Raw genomic sequence first — 24,278 nt, 5'->3', positions numbered from 1 at the left:
CTAGAGAGGGAGAGAGACAGAAAGACATCTGCAGACCTGCTTCAGCACTTGTGAAGCTTTTCTCCTGCAGGTGGGGATCGGGGCCTGGAACTCAGGTCCTTGTGCATTACAACCAGGCTCACCACTATCCACCTCCCTTGTTTTTTCTTGCTGTCCACATATGCATTCATAATGGGTTATACGATGCATTTGTCATTGATTAGGCATCGCCGGTTGTGGTTGGCACACTTTGTGACTTCAATTCAAGAGTCACATTCTGTCTCCTGCAATCTGTCCCAAGATTCCAAGAAGGAAATGAAAAAGAAAACCAAAGAAAGGAAGAACCCAAAGGCATTTCACTTCCACGGTGTTCTCTTGAATACAACGAGGTTGGAAAGCATATGTTCCGGGGCGACAACTCCCAGCAGAGCAGGTGTTGTAGGCTGGGTCAGTGGGGCTGGCTGTTAGACTCAGAGAACTGTCTCACGTGGGAAGCAGTGTAGCTACTGAGATAACCATTGGTGTTTAGCGTGGAGAGCCATGCATTCAGGAAGTCCTGGATGTGCTGCACAATGAGGTTGATGGCCACTAGATTATCTGAACCTGTTGGAATGATCACATCAGCATATTTCTTTGTTGGCAGGCAGAATTCTTCAAAGGCAGACTAGACAGAAATGATGTACTGAGATCAGATCTGCTTAGGTCCCTCCCTGGTTCACTGATGTCCGCCAATACTCTGCGGGACAGCAGGGTATCAGCATCTCTGTCCACAAAAAGCTTCATCTGGATCAGGTTTTGCACTTCCTGGGAGTAGAAGGCCAGGATCCTCTCAAAGGGCACCACGTCGGCAGGATAACACGGTGAAAGTCTCCTCCTTCCGCAATTAGAGACAGAGTCATACACTGGGATCTGCACTGTCTTCCCGTCCATAATTTCTTTGAGCATCTTGAAGATGAGTTCATTGTCAAAGGCATCTGGGTGATCAAAGTTGAACTGGCCCTTGAGGGCTTTGGCCTTCTGCTCAGAGGTGAGGACACGGTAGAAGCCGTCCTGTTTCAGGGATGCCTACTTGCTTCTGGTGACAGTCTACCTCATTCTGTCCCAGAAGACGCACTATCTTTGCACAGATGAAAACTAACTGCTGGCGGTGCCTCAGCTTGCTGGAGGCTCCACTGGGCCCTCTCCACCCTCGTTCCCCCCCCCCTTCTATGGTGTCTCTGGATTTATTTTTCCTTCTTTACTGCCTATGTCATATTTCTCAATTAATTACTGAAGGGATATGGCTTTAGTACACTTTCTCTCTTCCACCTAGTCTGTAGACTTTGGTGGATATAGACAAATGAATCTATGAATACGTAAGGCAAAATGGATTCCACAATGGTAGAATCAAAGAGATTTTTATCACTCAATACTCCTTTTTAATGATCCCCTATTCATAATGTTGGGCCGCTCATTCTAAAGAAACTCCTCTGCTCATGGTTTCTCCTACTTCCCGACTATCTAGTGAATGTGGGCACTTAGGATGAGTGGTGTATTGTGTTTATGAAATCTCTGCAAGAAAGGGGAGTTTTGGCTTCTGACTTATCTGGCTAATTGTAGGCGCTACTTGATTTTGACTTTGAGGCGATGAGTCTTCTCAATGATTTGTAACATGCCTAATTTCAGTAGAAATGTCTTTGCCTATTAGATCTTTTTTTTTTTTTTTTTTAAATAGACTTCATGCAAAAGTACACGTGTCTTAGCATTGTAAGACTTGGGTCTAGCCCTAGCTCTGTCATTTCTATATAGCACATAATGATTCTTTCTGTGCAGTGTGTATTTATTGTATACAACTAAGAGTTTGGAGCTCTGATTCTAAAGTAGGACACTTCATTTTCAAAATTACCTTTATTTTTTCTTTTTTGTTGCTCTTGTTGTTGTTATTGTTATTGTTGTTGTTGGATAGAACAGTGATAAATCAAGAGAGGAGGGGAAAATAGAAAGGGGGAGAGAAAGATAAACACCTGTAGACCTGCTTCACTACTAGTGAAGCAACCCCCCCGCAGGTAGGGAGCTGGGGGGTTTGAACTGGGATTCTTGGGTGGGTCCTTGCACTTTTCCACATGTGTGCTTAACCCACTGCACTACAGCCCAGTTCCCTAATTTTTTCTCCTTTACTCAACATTCTTTTTTTAAAAAAATATTTTGTTTATTTATTAATGAGAAAGATAGAAGGAGAGCGAGAAAGAACCAGTTATCACTCTGGTACATGTGCTGCTGGGGATTGAACTTGGGACCTCATGCTTGAGAATCCAACACTTTATCCATTGTGCCATCTCCTGGACCACTTTACTCAACATTCTAACTCATCTCTCCTACGTTACTGGACATGACTACAAGTCTGTAGTTATTTTATATAAATGATAGTTACCTATAGCCACATACCTGTGTGCAAGCATTTGTGTAAAATATAATTTTATATTTATTTTCAATTTTACAAAGTTAATCACTAGGTTATTATTGACAATTACTTGTCATTCAATAAAATGTTAATAAATTCAGAGCAAAATATTTTGTAAGAAAAAAAACCATAATTCATCTTTAACTTTAATCACTCATTTAAGCACAACACAGAGCTATAACAAAAAGTGCAAACATTTTTTAATGATTTTATTTATTTGTTAATGAGAAAGATAAGAGGAGCCAGAAAGAACCAGGCACTACTCTGGTACATGTGCTACTGGGGATTGAACTCTAGACCTCATGCTTGAGGATCCAGTGCTTTATCCCCTGTGCCACCTCCCAGACCACAAAGTGCAAATATTTCTATGTTAGTCATATCAAAATGGGAGGACAGGATGAGCACACAGATCACCATGTGTATGAACCCAGGTTCAAACCCCTGCTCCTTATCTGTAGGGTAGGAAGTCTCATAAGTGGTGAAACAGGTCTATAGGTGGCTCTCGTTCTCCCTCTCTATTCTATCCCCCCCCCCCAATTTCTTTCTGTTCTATCACATAAAATGAAAAAAAAAAAAAAAAAAAGAAAGAAAGAAACTTCCAGAAGTGGTTGTTTCATTGCAGCAATCCTTAATGATGACCCTGGTGACAATAAAAATGACATTTCTATATTTTTCCCAAGATTGTACATATATGAAGTTTGTCTTTTCTTATTATTCCTATTCTTATTTTCTTATTATTAGGGTGTCTCCATAACCTTGGTATTAGTATAAGTATTATTCACCAGGCTGTGTGCCATGTATGGACTCAGAGCATTCTAAGGGGACTTAGGAACTGGGCACGAGGTGAAACAATGCATGTGAATCCTTTCTCTTGCTGCTTCCTGGGTTGCTGTCCAAAGAAGTGGCCTTGCACTAGTAGTCTTATGAAATTGCACTAGTGGTTTCATGTAGAGATAAAATAATTCCTCAGTAGTCCTTCCAGTTTGGGCATTTCAGGGACATGAGCTACAGGAGAGGCCCACCTACTTGACTTTTCATTAGAGATGAAGATTGAGGGTCCGACTTGTCCAAACCAGTTCTCCCTCTTGGTTTTGCTTGTGTGGAAGCAGCCTCACCTCTGAGCTCTCACTTGGCTAATTCTGATGAAGTCCTACAGGGAGCTTGGCAGCCAGAGGGGTGATAAAGAAAGACTGGAGAGTTTTAGTGCTGTCAGGACCGCACCATTACCCAGAAAATGCAGGTTAATGTGGAGGAAGGAAAGAAGCTGTGGGGGGCCACAAGCGACCCAACAACACCCATTAGAAAGAACAGTCATGCAGCATGAGGATGAAGGGCTAAGGGCCACAACGCTGTGTTGGGGGAGGTGGGGGTTTCTCCTATTTCCTAATCAAAGAAATCATGTCAGAGACAGCAACAAAGAAACCAGCAACAGAAAGAGTTCAGAAGCATTGTTTCACCTTGTGCTCAGTTCCTAAGTCCCTTTAGCATATTTTGTGTCCCTGCATGACACACAGCCTAGACTGATAAAAGGATTGATCATGTGACAGGAGATTGATACATTGTTACAATTCCCACTGAGTTTTGGGTCCGATTCATGTAAACAAGCTATACACTCGGTATATGAAAATTCTTCTATTATAATGTTATGAAAAATACCATAATATTGCTCTCCAGTGTTACAGCTCAAAAGTAACCAAAGGAGAACTGAGGCCGCATGGAGGGCAGGAAGTTATATGGGTTACAGGTCGATTTCTACCAAACCTGAACCCCCTGTACCTCAGCACCCAGCCTTTATCTGTTTTCAGACTGGGCACAGCACAAGCTGATTGGTTACAGAGTCCATCGGGAGTCGGGCGGTAGCGCAGTGCGTTAAGCGCAGGAGGCGCGAAGCGCAAGGACCAGCTTAAGGATCCTGGTTCCAGCCCCGGGCTCCACACCTGCAGGGGAGTCACTTCACAGGTGGTGAAGAAGGTCTGCAGGTGTCTGTCTTTCTCTCCCCCTATCTTCCCCTCCTCTCTCCATTTCTCTCTGTCCTATCTCACAATGATGACATCAATAACAACAATAATAACTACAGCAATAATAAAAAAACAAGGACAATAGAAAGGGAAAAATAAATAAATATAAAAAAATTAAAAACAAACAAACAGTGTCCATCAGGGTGCTGACAATAAAGGTGAGAGCAGGTTGGCTGTAATCAGACCCCGCCACTTGGGATACTGGAATACGGAAGTGAGAGTCCACCAGCAGCAGTTTTCTCATTCATGTGCCTATGGATTTTTCATTTCGATAAAACAGAATATTATATGAACACAGAGACACAGGTAGAATGACATGACATTTCAGAGAAGGGAAAATTCCATTTTGATTCACGCTTTGATGAAGTCACATAGATTTCACCATGGAGGATTTCATCAAGCTGTCTTTGTGGGGATAAGGTAGAAACTATGAAAGAAATCAGAAGGAATGTTAGAAAAGAAGAGGATACTTTGAAACTATTAATAGTCCAATTTCACTTAGTGGTGAAAAAAGGTAGGGGGTAGATAAGGCTATATTGATAGGCTGAGTGAGACCAAAAAATACCTAGATGTCATAAATGACTTCATTTCTTCACTTATGCACATTTTTCTCAGAAGATTTTCAACTGTTGTCCTCCAACTGGAATCTGAGATACAGCAGTCTTATAGAAATCAGTCTTAACTTAGGCATGGCCCCAGAATCCTGCATAATTCTTAAATTATATCTCTTCTAGCTCCCTTCAGCTGAATCTTAACACTTGTTATCTAAATGCCTATATGCACCTTCTTAGTTACATACTTATTAGGTTAATAACCAAAATATAGAAAAAGCTCACCAAATTTAGCAACAAAAAGTCAACTCAAAAATGGGAAGAGGATATGAACAGAATATTCACTTCAGAAGACATACAAAAGATGAACAGACATGAAAAACTGCTCAAAGTCACTGATTGTCAGAGAGATGCAAATAAAGACAACAATGATATATCACCTCACCCCTGTGACAATGTCATACATGAGAAATGACAGCAACAACAAATGCTGGAGAGGTTGTGGGGAAAAAGAAGCCCCTGCACTGCTGGTGGAAATGTAAATTGGTCCATTTCTTGTGGAGAGCAGTCTGGAGAACTGTCAAAAGGTTAGAAATGGGGAGTCAGATGGTAGCACTGCAGGTTAAGCGCAGGTGGCACAAAGCACAAGGCCTGGCGTAAGGATCCAGTTCGAACCCTCAGCTCCCCACCTGCAGGGGAGTCGCTTCACAAGCTGTGAAGCAGGTCTGCAGGTGTCTATCTTTCTCTCCCATCTCTGTCTTCTTCTTCTCTCTCCACTTCTCTCTGTCCTATCCAACAGTGATGACAATAACAACAATAATAACTACAACAATAAAATAACAAGGGCAACAAAAGGGAATCAATAAATAAATGTAAAAAAGATATTAAAACTTTTTTAAAAATTAAAAGAAAAGGTTAGAAATGAATCTTCATATGACCCAGTAATTCCTCTCCTATATAACCCAAGAAGTCAAACACAACCATCCAAAAAGATATGTGTACACTTATGTTCATAACAGCACAATTTGTAATAGTCAAAACCTGGAAGCAACCCAGGTGCCCAACAACAGATGAATGGCTGAGAAAGTAGTGGTATTATACACAATGGAATACTACTCAGATATTAAGAATAATGAATCCACCTTCTTCAACATATCTTGGATTATGTTAAATGAGATAAGCCAGAAAGAGAAAGATAAGGATGGGATGATCCCACTCATAAACAGAAGTTGAGAAAGAACAGAAAGGAAAATGAAAAGCAGAATTTGACTGAGTTTGGAGTATTTCACCAAAGTACAAAACTCTTGGAAGGGTGGGTAGATTTTTCTGCTTCACTGTAAAGAGATGGGGATAGGGACACAGACCTTTGGTGGTGGAAATGGTGTTAATATTTACTCCTGTTAACTTGTAGTCTTATAAATCACTATTTAATCTATATGAGAGGGGAAAATAGAATGTATCGAGCTTTTTAGTCCATAGACTTCAGTTCTGAGTATATATATTCCTTCGAGCACTTAAGGTTTCAAATTAGTAAACGGATTGAATTCTAACACTGGGCTTAAATTATTAATGTATTCCTAATAATGACTTTTTAAAAAGAGTATTAAATCATCTATAATTAGGGAGACGAGAAGCAACTGTTTTAGTCAGTATATAAAATACAGTTATTTGTAAATAGCATTAAATGATATAAATCACGGTAAGTTCTTGCATAGTACAGAAAATCCTAACCATGGTATTTTCAAATTAAATAAGGTTTTCAAATAACTTGGTAATAATAATAATAATCTATTGCCTTAAACTCTAAGACAGGAAATAACTTTCCTCATTCTCTATAAAACCCATATTTCGCTCATTACTGGAACCTCTGGGGCTTTGCTAGTTTTCCCTCATGCTTCTTTTGAACCATACTATTTGATACAGCATCTGCTGATCACAACCAAATCAATACAACTAGTACCACCTTAACATGTTTCACTTCAGACTGTATCCAGACACATCAGGCCTAGGATGTCAACCCTCCAACTCCAATACTTTGGTAAGGTCTTTCCTAGCTCATAGGACTCCTAAGTTGCATTTTGTATGACATATCTCCTAACAAAGTTATAGAACCTAGATATAGACCAGGGCCCATGAGATAGGGCACAAATGCACATGTATCCATAATTTAGGGGAAAACATATACCTTAAAGTGAAAGTGCACTAGTCTACAGTGACTCCATAAGTGCAGCAAGCAAGTAGAAAGACCTAAAAAGATACCATAAAGTACTTAATCAAATAGTTTCCACTTAGACCTAGATACCATCCTCACCTACTTCCCTCAATCACTTCAAGGCTAGCCCTGTCAGATAAAGAATGGACTACAAAAGCTGGATAAGGGAAAGAGACCAGCACACTTTAATGATGGTTCTTTTGGTCACTACTAGACTACCCCATCATCTGTGGCCTTAGTGAGAGAATCCAGGGATTCCCACATAGATATTATGGCCCTAGACCTCTAACAGACCCCTCTCTCCATCACTGCTGGTCATCTTTGTAGGAACAACATCATAAACCCTCTTGTGGGCCTCTGCATGATCTTGATCCCAGTGTAAAACAACAATGATAGAAACTGCCCCACTCTCCAAAGGGAGGCAACATACTCTGCTACTCAAGGAAGAGTGGTCCTGAAATGGATTGGACCAATTTACATTCTCACCTTTCCTCCCACAGTCTCTCCAACAGTTGGTGTTTCTGTCTTTTCTAATGTGTGACATTCTCACAGGTATAAAGTGGCCTTGTTGTTTTTATTTGTATTTCTCTGACCATAGTGACTTTGAACATTTTTGATGTGTCTGTTGCCCTTGGGACTTCTTCTTTGGAGGAGATTCTGCCCATATCTCCTCCCTACCCCTATTTCTTCTTTTTTCTTTTTTTTTTTTTTTTAATTTATAAAAAGGAAACACTGACAAAACCATAAGATAAGAGGGGTACAACTCCACACAATTTCCACCACCAGAACTACGTAGCCCATCCCTTCCCTTGATAGCTTTCCTATTCTTTAAGCCTCTGGAACTATGGACCCAAGGTCATTGTGGGATGCAGAAGGTGAAAGGTCTGGCTTCTGTAATTGCTTCTCCGCTGAACATGGGCGTTGATAGGCTGATCCATACTCCCGGCCTGCCTCTCTCTTTCCCTAGTGGCCTACCCCTTTTTTCAATGGGGTTGCTTGTCTTTTTTATTGTTGAGTCTGGTGAGTTTATTGTGTATTTTGGTTATCAGTTCTCTGTCTGATATATGACATAAAAATTTTCTCCCATCCCATTGATGGTCTCTTTGTTACAGTAATGATTCCTGTTGTTATGCAGAAGCTTTTTAGTTTGATATAGTCCCATTGGTCTATTTTTGCTTTTGTTTTCCTTACAGTTGGATTTGAATCATTGAAGCTGTTGCAGAAACTCAAATGGAAGAGAGATCTACCTATTTTTTCTTCTAAGTGTTTAATATTTTGTAGTTTAACTTCTAAATCCTTGGTCCATTGACAGTAGAATAGCTAAGGAAGTTATGGTATATATATATATATATACAATGGTGTAATATGCAGCTGCTAAAAATGATGATGTCAACTCCTTTGCAATAGTGTGGGAAAAACTTGATATCATATTGAATGAAAGAAGCCAGAAAAAGAAAGACCACTATCAAATGATTTCACTTATAAGTTGAACTTAAGACCAAAGAACAGTAAGGGAAACATAAGATGAAAGTTGGGTGTGGAGTATTGTCCAAAGCTAAGGACTCTGGGGAAGGAGGGGATAAGTGAAGGATGAAGAGACGTTCTGATCCTGTGTCTCCTAGACACCGATCAAGGGGAGATTAAAGGTTTGTACCTATGTCCTAAAGACTATACTGAATTATTAGCCACCAAATACATTAAAAGAGAGAGGGAGAGAGATAAAAATAGACATAGACATTGAGGTATCCCAAGTAAGTCTGGGTAAAAATCTATCAGACCCAGGAGACTGTTGAGAGTCAGGTTCTAGGCACACCCAATTGAACCTGGTATTTAAATTCTCCCCAGATGCATTCACTGCCACAGATGATGCCACTTAAACAAGATCAAGCCCTCCCAGGATTGGGTCATCTCTACTTTACCAGCTTTCCACCAATCAAAATCGTCCTGACTAAAAACCTTATCTGAGTGGATCTAGCCCCTCCCCCTTTGCAGTATGTAAGCAAACATTCCTCCCCCCCCCCCCCAAGAGTTATTCAGGCTCATGACTTGAGGATCTGTATTTCCTGACTTAAGTTACTGAATCCTTGAATATATGTTGAGCTGTCATGTGGTTGCTGCAACACTATCAAACTTCAATTTCTTGGCCAGTATCACTTACAGAATCTCCTCAGGGTTTACACATTGTTGGAAACACTGATTTTACTTTCAGTGAGCAAAAGGAATTATAAGACATGAACATAATTAGCATACAACAGCAAACTCAGAAGGGATTGTGGCTATGGGGTTTTATTTAAATGAGTGTCTGGTGGAAGTCACTTTCTTTTCCTGTTTGCCCTTTGTCAAATTGTCTCTGTCTTCTCCCCTGACCTGTGAAATGCCATTCCCCCTAGGGCCCGCATGTGTTGAAGCTGAACACTGGTGAACTAAGTTTAAAAGACTCACGACTCCTGCACATTTCTAGCTTGCCTCTTTCTCCTATTTTCCCATACTGGTTTTTATATACTTAAATAAATCAGCATTTCTTAACTCCCCTGCAAAGCTCAACAGAAGTTTTACTTTTTACAATGCCACATAGTGGCTCAAAGCCAGAAGCCCTCAAGAATCACACTATCTCAGCATAACTTCACTCTGGTCAGTTTCTCTGGCCACATTTATTTCTCCTTTTCTCACTTACTGGTATGGTACCAGAAACTGGGATGAACATCTTAAGAGGATCAGTCAGCTTAACATAATATGTTGATTTTGCTCCATCTACCTTCAAGAGGAATTCTATATTGCTTATAGTCAATTAAAACTCTCAAATACTTCTGCTTAGTTTTGTACTTGAGCTGTTTACACAACTTTCTCTGATACCCAGTGACTGAGCAGAGACATATTTAGGAACAGGGTGACAGTTTGATATCAATGACACAAGTTCTATCTACCCCACCTCATCTTTATTCCCAATCTGATGTTTCTGAGATGAACCAAAGTTTTCATTCCATGTGAAACTGAAACTCTAGAAAACAGACATTTACAAAAAAAAAAAAAAGGCGTATCTCCCATGCAAAATAATGTCACACAGATTTTATTTATGTAAACATTTTGATGTCAAGGAGATGGAGCAAGATGGAGCATAACTCTTGGCTTCTTAGGTATAGACTTCACATAGCAAATAAAATAGATTAGACAGTGGGAGATGAAGAGTCCCATTTGAGTGGAGGCACCAGAGAGACACTACCTTATCCAGGTTATGATCCAAGTCACCATCAGAGTTCTGAATCATGTTCATATAAGAACACTTGATGTGATGTGGTAAAAAATGGCAGTTTACTTCTTTTTTAAAAAAATTTTTTAAAATCTTTATTTGTTGGATAAAGACAGTCAGAAATTGAGAAGGAAGGGGACCACTTGTGAAGCTTTCTCCCTGCAGGTGGGGACCAGGTTCTTGAACCTGGGTCCTTGTACACTGTAATATGTGCCCTCAACCAAGTGCGCCACCACCGGCCCCTGGCAGTTTACTTCTATGATTATTACCCTGACATAGCCGCACACTCCCACACTAACTGTTGAGTAAACATTGACAGTGACTCTATCACAAGTTTCATTTTCCTTTGGCTCTTAAACTCCACCTACTACTATCTATGAGTTTTAATCTCTACAGTAGAAAGTTCTGATCACACAAATTTTTCTTTACTGGAAGTTTGATTATAAGTGTATCTATAAGTAATAATGACTTCAAACTTAAGCAATTGATGAAATGTTGGCTCACATTTATTTAATGAATTTACGTATTTTATTTAGCAAAATGAAATTTATTCAACTACTACATCAATAAGTTGACCTCAATGCTTAAATAAGTGTTTTCTTTGAGTTCTAGGATATAAGGCATGACCATCTACTGTTAACTGGCTTTGCATAGGGTGACCTGAGAGTAATTCAGACGTACAACTTCAGAATAAATGTTTATTCCTTTTTTTTTTTTTTGCTTTTTGCCTCTAGGATTATTGCTGGGACTTGGTGCCTGCACTATGAATCCACTGCTCCTGTGGCCATTTTTTAAAGTTTTGGATAGGACAGTGAGAAATTGAGAGGGGACAGGAAGATAAAAAAGGAGAGAGAAAGAGACACCAGCAGACCTGCTCCATCACTTGTGAAGTGACCCCCTGCAGGTAGAGAGCGGGAGCTAAATCCGAATCTTTGCGTGGACCCTTGTTCTTTGTACTATATGAGCTTAACCTAGTGAGCCACTGTCCAGCCCCCAGTGTTCATTCCTTAGTATAAACAAACAAAAAAAAATGAAAAGAAAAACTTTAGACAAATTTCAACAGAGAGGCATCCTAACAATATACTTGACCAACATGCCCCAAACTGTTAAGACCACCAAGAACAAGGTAAATCTGAGAAACTGGAAAAACTATGAGGAATCTAAGAAGTTATGATGACTAAATGTTATATGGGATCTTGGAAGGTCGCTTGGAATAGAAAAAGGACAATGTATACAATGTATATAAAACTAAAGAAATGTGTTCACAAAAATTCTGTAAATCTAAATCTATTCTAAAATGTTTTGTTTTTTTTTTATGGTGTTAAGGAACAATCCCGGGAGCTCAAATAATATGACAGAACAATCTACTTACTCCATTTTTTAGATCATATATATATATATATATATATATATATATATATATGATATTTTTTTTTGAGAGAGAGAGGGTGAGGAGAAGAGAAGCAGGGAGGTAAAAATACTAGGCACCACTAAGCCATCCATGCTGTCCATGGTGCTCCCAGGTGGTGCTAGACAAACCCTAATGACTTGATGATAAGCCGTGAACTTTATTCACAGAAGAATATCATTGGCCCCACAAGTTTATTTGAAAAATAAAGAGATCCAAAACAGGATCTAAGAGAGAGCTCACCCAGTAGAGTGTTCGATTTTACCATACACAAGGCCCATGATCAAGACTTGGCTCTGCCTGAAATCATGACAAGGGAAGGGGAAAAATAGAGACAATAATGTGGTGCTGTGGTGTCTCACTCCTGAAATAAATGAAAAAAAAAAAGAAAAATTTGGCCTAGGAACAGAAGAATCAATCATGTGCTGTGAAGAGATGGGGAAGGTGGGGCTGGCGGGGGGAGTAGTTTTCAGAGAGGCAACACATTGGTTAAAATTTATTCTGAGGTAACTTTCTTATAAATTCTGGTCATTTTCTGGGACTTTTGAAGTAGGAAAAGGGAAAGTAGCAGAGTAGAAACCTGTATCACGATCAGTCTTTTTTTCTTATCTTCATTCTGAATTCATAAACCACTCTTCTAGGAAATCAACCTTCAGATACTCTGATGCATAATATTCCTAGAGAGTGAATATACACACAGAGTGACAAGTATGTCTCTACAGTGAGACATTGTATGGCATCAGGCCATGGGATTCAGTTCCCAGAGGCTGTTTTTCTTTATCCAGTTTCTTCCCTGCTCATGCTCTGCCACACAGTCATAATTAAAGTGGGGGCTGCAAACTTTTCAGTCCTCACGCCAAGAGTGGTAGCAGGTAGAAGTGGCTGAAGTTAAATTATGGCGAAGAAAGCTGCCTGAGTCAGGGGATCTGGGCTGTTGTGATTCTGTTTCTACAACACAACCTCTCAATCCCTGACACACTTTTTATTGTAGAAACCTGGAAAGGAGTAAGGGACATGTTTAATAAAAGAAGAATAATCAATGGAGCCAAGTAAAAATTCTGAATTTTCTCACACGTGATCTTTCTTCTCTTCCTCCACTTCCTTTTTCTCTTCCTCCACTTCCTTCTCTTCCTCCTCCTCCTTTTTTTTTTTTTAAATCTATACACACTGTAATTGTTGCAACTGGCAATAGCATATAATGAAACCAATTTTATTTTAAACAGGAGGCTATAAATAAAGCAGAACATCCAGGGATACTTTAAAGTATGTCTCCATTGAACATTTAGCTCTCACTAGAAAAAAGTTGGAGAGGAACATGGGATGCTCTATAAAATATTGTACAGAATAAAAATTTATGGGTTCAGTAGTTTCTCATGCACTCTTTCTATCTTACATATATGCATATATACTTAAAAATAAATGGCTAGGTGTTAGTGTCACTTAATTGACACATCGAACCTAAAGAAATGTTTACAATTTTGACCTTCATGACTCTAGGAAGATCAGTCCTTTACTGTTAATATTGTTTTAGAGTTTGTGCTGTTAAATCAAAAGGTTATCTATAATACATCTGGTGCTATTAATGCAAAAGATCAGAGGTATTCAAAAGACATTTATTCATTATTAATATAGATAATAAAGGATCATTTATGAGGCTTCAGATGAGATTTTTATCATCAAAAGCTTAAAAAGGGAAATTTATTTTTGCTTCAGGATAGACGTGAGAGGTGTTGGTAATAAGTAATGTGAACATCAACACAAAGCTGTCAGATTCACTCTAATTCTAGAAATGAGGACACTTCATAGCAACAGATTAAGAAGAAAATAAAATTTTGTGCTTTAAATTTCTATTGACAGGGGCTTCGTGAATTTATTTTCAGTCTGTCCTTTATAGAAATATTTTGTTGATGTTTCTTTCTTTTTCTTACAACCGTGTTCTATGATAGCTTCTGTTAATGGCAAGAAGGAAGGGAAAAGAATTCATTAAACTCTATAGTATATTGGAGACTGTCAGCAAATAAATGGACCAAGTTAACTGCAAAGTTTTTCCATAGTCATGAGACATACAATTTCAGTTTTTATAGGACACAAGGAATAATAAGTGAAAGTGATTTTAAAATGTACTATTTTGGAGAAAAGCTCTATTATTTGGGAGGGGGGGTTCTTTTTTTCAAGTCTGCCTATACTTCTGTAAGTCACTTAATAGGCTGTAGTAAATCATTTCTTGTTCAAATTGGCTAAAGCCTCCTTTCTCCACTGTATATCTTTAAAATAAGTCTGCCTCTGTGCTTAAAAGTGAATACATCTCTAATTCCTGCAGAAGTTTGCATGATCTGTAAGTTGTCCACAATGACTGTTAATCTCTTTTGAGTAAAGGGTGATCATTTTTCTGTGTACATGTTTGAATAAACTTGCCATTAATCTCTTATGTGTATTTCCTTGTCCCATAAAGGATATCAAGTCCAAAGCAGGCTTAACATGGATGTGGAAGACACATCAGATTCACCTTAAATATAAAATACTTTTGAGCATTTTGGGCTATTACAAATTGTGTTGCTATGAGTATAGGTATGCATAGGTATCATTAGTTGGGTGGGATGCATTGGATCGACCTTCTCATGGTGCATCCCGTGAGTACCCATTCATTGGGGAAACTGACAATCCTTCCTAGCTGACTGAATCCACATGGATCCCAGTCACTTTCAAAGCCAGCAACAAGCAGCTCCTGACAGCTTTCAACCTGACGCTGTTGACTGGCTACGGAAGAAGGGCAAACGCTAGAAGAAGAAGATTAGTTGGGTTTCTCTGCTCCCTCTGGATTTACTCCCACAAGATAAATTGTCATAGTGGAATACTAATCAACTGTTAAAAAAGGATGAAGTTATCTCCTTTGCCTCATCTTGGATGGAACTTGAAGAGATCATGTTAAGGTAGATAAGTCAAAGAGAAGGTGAATACTCATAGGTGGAAATTCAGAGACAAGGACAGAAAGAGAAAACATAGAGTAGAACCTGGACTGGGTATAGTGTATTGCACTAGTGCAAAGGACTCTGGGGAAGGAGGGGGAAGGGTAGGGGTGGAGGAGCCTTGGAGCCCTGGTGTATGATGGAACGGGACCCAACTTGGGCATAAGAATGTCTTGCTGGTGCAAATCATGAGGAGATGAGGAATTGCACCCATGTGTCAGTAATTGTACTATAAACCATTAACCCTTCATTAACCCATAAATTGATTTGGAAAAAAAAACTTTTTATGTGTTTCTATATTTTAGAAATGTCAAGAGACTAGTAAAAAAATTGCCATGAGATGCTACTAAACTGCAGTATTCAGTATATGGTATGGGTCAGGGTAATTTTTACTCTATTTAAAACTAAAAATATCTCTTTGTCAGTATTTTGTGTATAAAAAGACAGTTAATGAATATTTATTTTTTTGTTAAAGCAAGAAAAAAGGGTACATTTCTGTTATAAAACTGATTTAAACTAAAATGGAAAAATCTTTTACTGATGTACTTCTTAAATGTAAATAAAGGCCACAATTCTATTTAAAATAATATTATTTCCAACATGAAAATTTACTGATAATATCAAACATTAAGGCCTCTAAAACAAGCAACACAGTATGCATAAAAGTATTATGGCCTTAGACACAATTTTATATTGAAAAACATTTATTTACTGTTCATTTATTCATTACTTGTACAACACACCAAACCTAGTTCCAGTACTCCAGAGTGTTCCCCTTTTTGTTATATCTCAGTTTCTGTCTATGAGATCACCCCATGTTCATCCTTCTCTTTTTGGTTTATCTCACTTAACACAATATTTATTTATTTATACCTCCAGGCTTATCACTGGGACTCAGTGTGAATATACTGAGCCCTAGCACTACGAATACACTGCTCCCAGAGGCCATTTTTTCCCCATTATATTGGATAGAGCAGAAATTGAGAGGGGAGGGGAAGATATAGAGGGGGAGAGAAAGGCACCTGCAGACCTGCTTCACCGCTTGTGAAGCAATCCCCTGAAGGTGGGAACCGGGGGCTCCAACCCAGGTTCTTGCACATTGTTACATGTGTGTTCAAAGAGGTGCATCAACACAAGGTCCCCTCTAAAAGGTGAATTGATTATGCATAATAGTTGAGTGATAGTCCATTGGATCATTATTGATTTTTGTTCTACTATTCATCTAGGAATATTTCCTGTAAGACTCGAGGCTTACCAGTTTCCTTTTTCATTCTCTAGCATAAGGAGTAGTAGAATCATTTTAGTATTTTTCTTTGCAAAATGATTTTTCCAAAGACTTAGTTTCCATTAAAACTGAAGAGAACTCTTTCTCTTTAAGCCCCTGTATTTCACTGAGTAGGTAAGGTCTGAGTAGTTTGTCCAGCTCCCTAGACAACTTTGTAAAAATTCTTGAATAAGTTGAACTTTGTTTAGTAGTTATCAAATTTAGTAGTATCCAGATAGTTCTTCATTTTATCACCGACACACTTTAACATCATTCCCTACCCCTGCCTATGAAGAAAACAATGTGTGTAATACTGTCAAAAGAAGTAAAATTTCTCAGGGAGACATCCACTTACAAGCAATGATGAATATACCAGTATCATTCCTCCAAGGCAATTCTTCTGTGACCAGACAGGAAGACCAGACTTTGAGTATATTTTGGGCTTTGGCTTATTGGGAATGGCATTTTGCAGTAGAAGAAATATCTTTGAATTTCACTACCATATACAAATCTCACATGTGCTGCAGAATGATATTTATTGGAGAAATAGGTCAACTTCATAATGTACCTGGAGAGGCTGTTGTTCAGTTTTTGACACTAAATATTCTCAGGAGCATGTGACCTGTCATTAATATATTCATTTATCATTACTCTTTGTTTTAGTATTTATTTGTGCATTTATTAGTTAAAGACAGAAAGAAATTAAGAGAGAAAGGAGAGGTAGAGAGGGTGAGAGAAAAAGAGATACCTTTATCACTGTCTCACTGCTTGTGAAGTGGGGCTTAAATTAGGGGCTTAAAACCTGGGTCCTTGTGCACTGTCAACCTGGTGCACCACTGCCCGCCCCACTTATCATTACTCTTTTAACAGTGGAATCTTCCTATTGCTTTGTTTTCACCATCTGTGAGGCTTTTAAGCAGAAAATTTTGCTATTAGATAACTTGTTTCTTGAGACTTTTCATTGTGTGTAAGTGTTCTTATTTATTATTTTTTTTATTACACCTGTTTTACTGTTCTCATGGCCATCATAAATAGTTGTATCCAGGGGAGTCTGACGGCAGCGCAGTGGGTTAGGTGTACGTGGGCAAAGCGCAAGGACATCATAAAGATCCAGGTTTGAGACCTGGCTCCCCACCTGCAGGGGACTCGCTTGGAGTCGCTTCACAAGTGGTGAAGCAGGTCTGCAGGTGTCTATCTTTCTCTCCCCCTCTCTGTCTTCCCCTCGTCTCTCCATTTCTCTCTGTCCTATCCAACAACGACAACATCAGTAACAACAACAATAATAACTACAACACTAAATAAAAAACAAGGGCAAAAAAGAAAAATAGTTGTATCCCTTCTCTTGTCAAATGACTGTGATCTGTGGTTAACATTCACAATTTTGCCAGAGAAAATACTGGATTTACACTTGCTTGCCCCAGTAAGACATAATAGGATAGGATAGCTAGAACTTCTTGTTCCTGTAGATATTGTCAAATAGTTATATTGCTAAATAGTTCTTCCTGTAAGGTGAACTTCTTTGGTGTCTCTTGATTCCCTGAAACAAATTGTCTCAGAAAATTCTAGCTCTCTCCCAATAACCTTATCAAATTGTCTGGGGACCTTATCTTAACAATTCTCTTTCCATCTTGCATTCTATCTAAATAGCGCCACTTTGAATTACTAGATGTGCATGTAGAACATGCTAGTAAATTATAAAATGAACAAAGTAAAAAATCATTACATTTACAAATAATACAAAGCCTTTATAATATAATTAATTTCTAACTTATGTTTTGCAGTGTTTACAACAAAGACCAGGTGGTGGGGGTGGGGAGATAGGAGCTAATTTCTGTCTTGCAACAATCACCCTTTTCTAGTAAATGTCTGTAGATTTTCTATGATACATGAGCAGAGCTTGTTTTGTTTCCTCATGTCAACCACTAGTTAAGAGGAAGTTAGAAGAAGTACTTTAGAAAGGAAACACTGATGTTATCTGCTTGTCCTATAAATGATCTAACAAGTTCAATAGGTAATAACTTATCACTAACAATGCCAGTATCACATAGCATGTCAAGTACATGATTGAACATTTTTTTTAATGATCTAGAAAAATCCATTGAAATAGCCTGATAAAAATTGGGGTTCCATGGAATTCTTTTTGAGAAACATAGAGTTAGAATGGATTCTGTTTTCTTAGAATGAACTTTGATTATTACAACATATAGCAGAAGCTAACTGATGTTTATAAAACACCCCACCCAACCAAAGCAGAATGGAATCAAACTACAAATCAATAATAACTGATAACAGGAAAACCCTTGAACACTTTAAATAATACTTTTTTTTTTGCCACTAGAGGTTAGTGCCTACACAATAACATTACCATCCTCAGTAGCCATAAATAATATACTTCTAATTAATTTATCTGCCAGTAGACCAGTCTCAGGTGAAATAAAAAAACAATAAATTGAATAAAACTGAAAAAAAAACCTAACAACATACCAAAATATTTGTGTCATGTACCTAAAACAGTGTCAAGCAGAAAAATTTTAACATGACATGTTTACATAGGAAAAGTGTAAAACCAATAAATCAACCATCTACACTTCAATCTCAAGAATCTATAAAGGAAGATTAAAATTAGCTCAAAGCAAAGAGAAGGTAGAAGGATGCAAAGAAAAGCGATAAAAAATAAAATTGAAACCAAAAAATTATTGAGAATTTAAAAAAAAAGCTGGCTGAGAGAGAGAGAGAGAGAGAGAGAGAGAGAGAGAGGCTACAGAGCAGCAGTAGCTGCTCTCTTCTGTGTTTCTCTTCTCTCCTTTTCAGGGTCAGCTAGGAATACCAAAGGAGACCACCTGGCAAACGCTAGAAGAAGAAGGAGACCACCTGGGACTGCAACAAGACAGGACTAGAACGACTTCAGGAACTCACCAAATCACCTGTGAGTGCAAACACGTGTGGCCCATGGACAGAGGGGAGCCTAGGGAGAAATTAAATGGCTGGTAACAGTCCGGAAGTTTACCAGTTGAAACACCACCTCCAGTCTGTCTCACCAACAAAAAGACTGCTGAAGGGAGGAGAGGACTCCCCTAAAACTCACCAGATGCAACTATGAGTCTCCATTGCTACTGCCCTGAGAATTTGGAGCAGCAGGGAGTGGGGTGGGGGGAGGGGGGAAGGCACTGTGCTGACACCAGGGGACAGAGAACTCAGAGAACTAAGGAGGAAACTCAGGAGAAGATCTATACCTCAGTGGCCTAGCATAGGGCTGTGAGAATCTCTTTGCATAACCACTGGATTATCTCTGCCCCACCCTGTTTTTTTTTTTTCTTTTTTTCTTTTTTTATTACCAGAGCACTATTCAGCTCTGTCTTATGAAGGTGCAGGGGACTGAACCTGGGACTTTGGAACCTCAGGCATGAGAGTCTCTTTACACAACCACTTTAAAATAAATAAAATTTAAAAAGATAGGAATACCCACCCCCACCTCCACCCTGTGCTGACTTGGGACAGACAGTTCAGCTTTGTCTCCACAGATAAAAGCACCTGTAAGCCATGTACTGTCCAGTTATTTTATGTGCTGATTTCTCAAATCTGCAATAATCCATCAGGCTAAATGTTTTCACCTGAAAATAAATAAAAGTTTGCTTCACCAAAAAAATTTAAAAAAAAGATAGGAATGGATACTACCTAATACTCAGAGGATCAGTCAATCAAGAGGACTTAATAATTATTGACATCTATGCACCCAATGAGAAGCCATCTAAATACATCAAGCATCTACTGAAAGAGCTACAGCAATATATTAATAGCAACACACTCATAGTAGGGGACTTCAACACCCCACTCTCTCAACTTGACAGATCATCCAGGCACAAAATCAATAAAGACATAAGGGATCTAAATGAGGAGATAGATGAACTAGAACTATTGGACATTTTCAGAGTCATTCATCCCAAGAAACTGGAATACACTTTTTACTCAAGTCCACATGGGTCATTCTCAAGGATAGAACATATGTTAGGCCACAAAGACAGGATCAGCAAATTCAAGAACATTGAAATCATCCCAAGCATCTTCTCAGACCACAGTGGAATGAAACTAACACTTAACAATCAACAAAAGATTAGTCAGAGTCCTAAAATGTGGAAGCTCAACAAATACACTACTTAGCAACTACTGGGTCAAAGAGGAAATCAAGGAAGAAATCAAAATGTTTCGAGAGTTCAATGAAAATGAAGACACAAGCTATCAAAATATTTGGGACACAGCTAAGGCAGTACTGAGAGGGAAGTTCATAGCCATACAAGCACACATTAGGAAACAAGAAAAAGCAAAAATAAACAGCCTGATTGCACATCTTCAAGACCTAGAAGAAGAAGAACAAAGGAACCCTAACAGGGAGTCGGGCTGTAGAGCAGAGGGTTAAACACAGGTGGCACAAAGTACAAGGACCGGCATAAGGATCCCGGTTCGAGCCCCGGCTCCCCACCTGCAGGGGTGTTGCTTCACAGGCGGTGAAGCAGGTCTGCAGGTGTCTATCTTTCTCTCCTTCCTCCTCTCTGTCTTCCCCTCCTCTCTCCATTTCTCTCTGTCCTATCCAACAACAACAACAACAATAATAACTACAACAATAAAACAACAAGGGCAACAAAGGGAATAAATAAATAAAATAAATATTTTTTAAAAATTTGTTAAAAAAAAAAAAGGAACCCTAAAGCAACCAGAAGGACAGAAATCACTAAAGTTAAGGCAGAAATAAATAACATTGAAAATAAGAAAACCATATAAAAGATCAATGAAAGTAAATGTTGGTTCTTTGAAAGAGTGAACAAAACTGACAAACCTTTAGCCAGACTCACAAAACAAAAAAGGGAGAAGACCCAAATAAATCAGATACCACTTCACTCCTGAGAGAATGTCATACATCAGAAAAGGTAACAGCAGCAAATTCTGGAGAGGTTGTGGAGGTCAAAGGAACCCTCCTGCACTGCTGGTGGGAATGTAAATTGGTCCAATATCTGTGGAGAATAGTCTGGAGAACTCTCAGAATGTCAGAAATGGACCTACCCTATGATCCTGCAATTCCTCTCCTTGGGTGTATCCTAAGGAACCCCACACACCCATCCAAAAAGATCTGTGTACACATATGTTCTTAGCAGCACAATTTGTAATAGCCAAAACCTGGAAGCAACCCAGGTGTCCAACACCAGATGAGTGGCTGAGCAAGTTGTGGTATATATACACAATGGAATACTACTCAACTATTAAAAATGATGACTTCACTGTTTTCAGTTGATCTTGGATGGAGCTCGAAGAAATCATGTTAAGTGAAATAAGTCAGAATCACAAGAATGAATATGAAATGATCTTACTCTCAGGCAGAAGTTGAATAACAAGATCAGAAGAGAAAACACAAGTAGAACCTGAACTGGAGTTGGTGTATTGCACCAAAGTAAAAGACTCTGGGGTGAGTGGGTGGGGGAGGGGAGTGTACAGGTCCGAAGAGGATGACAGAAGACCTAGTGGAGGTTGTATTATTATGTGGAAAACTGAGAAATGTTATGCATGTAGAAACTATTGTATTTACTGTCAAACGTATAACATTAATCCCCCAATAAAGAAATTTAAATAAATAAAGGCTATCCAGAGGATGAGGAAAGCAATGATGGGATACTGCATCTTCCCAACCTAATCAATGCAATGAGTACCACTTCAGCATGCTTCACTTGAGACTGTGTCCAGAGACGTCACACGTGGAATGTCAACCCTTCAGCTTTTACTCCTGGGCCCCACCGCCAGAGTAGAAGCTTCATGAGCAGTAGAACAATTCTGTACATGTCTCCCTCTCTCCCTTCCCTCTCAATTTCTCTCTGTCTCTTTTCAAAAAAATGTTTTTTAAAAAAATTGAGTTTGATGAAACAAGTCAATTCTTTGAAAATCATCACTACAATACCAAAACCAGAACAGATAATTTAAATGGTACTGAAAATGTTAATGACAATAATATTTACTGTAAGCCATTAATTCTTCCAATTAAAAAAAGGATGATACAGCAAGAAAAACAACAAAAGAAATTGAATCTCACATGCATGATGGCAGAGGAAGCCCCATGTTTGTGGCAGGATTTAGTGTGCAGACACTTAATTGGGAGCATGAGAAACTGCACCCAGGTGATGGCAATTATATTTTGTAAATTATTACCTCTCTGACAGAGCAATAAAATTATGTAAAGCTTAAAAAAGGGAAATGTTAATGAAATTGAATTTGCTATTTAAAATGGTCAGGCTTCAATAGTTTCACTGGAAATTGAATGCCTTGCATATTAGCCTGCCCTGAACCCTGAACCCCTGGAACCAAGAAATACAGTGCTGACATTTCATAGTCAGTATAGTAGGAGGATTAATGGTCTGATCAAGCAAACACCTCACAATAAAGTTTGTGGCACTTATTTGACTCATTCCTGTTTTTTAAAAATACATATTTAATTTTTTTCCTCATTTATTAGATATAGACAGAGAGAAATCAAGAGGGAAAGGGGAATAGAGAGAGGAAAGAGACAGAGAGACACCTGTAGACCTGCTTCACCACTCATGAAGCTTCCTCCCTGTGGGTAGGGGCCAGGGGCTTGAACCCAGGTCCTTGCACACTGTAATGTGTGCCCTTAACCAGGTGTGCCACCACAGGGCCCCTATTTATCTCACTTCTGTTTGTTACCCTGATCACTGTTTGGGGACCAGGAGGAGAATTTCCAAGCAAGTTATGCCTGAATTGCTGGAAGGATGAACAGACATGCACAGAGTACTGTTTATATATTCTGTTCCATGTTTTAAGTAGGTTCAAGGAGAGGTGTAATAATTCCTCTTCAAAACCTCTCATTTTACTTATACTGAATTTCCCTTTCTTGCTAGAAAGGTTACAGTACATCTTTGTCAACATTTAGATTTTGGTTAATAAATATTTTTATCAGGTTTTTATTCTTTTTTTTAGCTAAATAAAATTAAGAGAAGGTTAAAAGAAATAAAATGGTAGTCTGTATAAGTACCGCATGATAACTAATTGTGCCACTAGAGCTCCAAAATGGTAGTCTGTTATGAAAATAAAGTGAGTTGTAAACATAAATGGATTGTCATTTTCTCCTCTCTTTGCACATAGTTATTTCTTTGTAATAGATCTGGCCTTTCAGCCAGGGGCATCTCTGGGTCAGCTTTATTTGATTTTCTTGACAGAATTTTCTCATGTTGGTACATCTTCCATTGTTCCATTTTCCAGATGAAGTCCTGTTTTTTATTTACTTACAACTTTCTGAAAAGCCTTTTATATAATCACATCAATTGTTAGTCCCTTTGGGAGAAATTGTAATTTGCAAAGGCTTAATTAGTATCTCTCATGATTCTCCACACTTTAGGATTTTAATATGTACCATTAGCACAATATAATTCCCAGATTTCTTGGTTCTTCTAAATCTTCTTCCCCACATGTAGCTCTTCTATATGCTATAGTTTGTTAAAACATTTCCTTAAAGCCTGGAAGAAAACCAGATAAACATTACTAGTACATCAAAGTTATAAGTTCTTCCCACATCATCATTAGCATTATTGCTTTAAGCTTTTACAAAAGCAAATGATGAAACTCATTTGGATACCGTCTTCCTAAGAAGAAGCCATTTTTAATGATCACATATGTTGTTGCTTTAAGGACCCATTTTATAATGGAAAGGATATACTGTAGACTATCTTGGGGATTTGATTCATGCAACTCCTGCCTCATTATGCACTAAGCTGTTTATTAATCAGCCTGACTACACGGTCTGTTTTTGCTCACTTTGATTTCTTTTGTATTTAAAGTTCAGGGTTTAAATTTTTAGTATTAAGATTAAAGATGACTGCTTGTAGTTGCTTCTTTGTTTATTACTCTAACTAGATTTCTAAACATTTTCAGGCTGCAAAGAGAAGAAAGAAATGAAAAAGATGACAGCAATACTGTGTCAACACATTTGCTTATTATATATGGAGCCTTACAAATGAGCAAATTAGGCTTAAGGTTTTATGAAGATTACATTGCAAAGGCATTTGTTTTGCAACATAGATTTTATTTTTGTTCACGTTGGGAGGGAATGGAACCACTTTGGTGCAATGATTCAGAGTTTGCCATCTACTCTCTCCACATGATAGTACCCCACTTCCTACTTATGGATGGAAAAGACTT

The 24,278-nt window shown here is 38.5% G+C and overlaps 1 pseudogene; it reads right to left on the bottom strand.

Annotated features, from left to right (window-relative positions):
- Window positions 1-427: 427 nt before the first annotated feature.
- LOC103114574 (uridine-cytidine kinase 2-like) lies at window positions 428-10,465 on the bottom strand (annotated as a pseudogene).
- Between the last annotated feature and the right edge of the window lie 13,813 nt (window positions 10,466-24,278).

The sequence above is a fragment of the Erinaceus europaeus genome, chromosome 4 (genome assembly GCF_950295315.1).
Source record: "Erinaceus europaeus chromosome 4, mEriEur2.1, whole genome shotgun sequence".
Lineage (NCBI taxonomy): Eukaryota > Metazoa > Chordata > Mammalia > Eulipotyphla > Erinaceidae > Erinaceus > Erinaceus europaeus.
The sequence above is the reverse complement of the archived record's forward strand: the minus strand, read 5'-3'. Positions and strand labels throughout refer to the sequence as shown.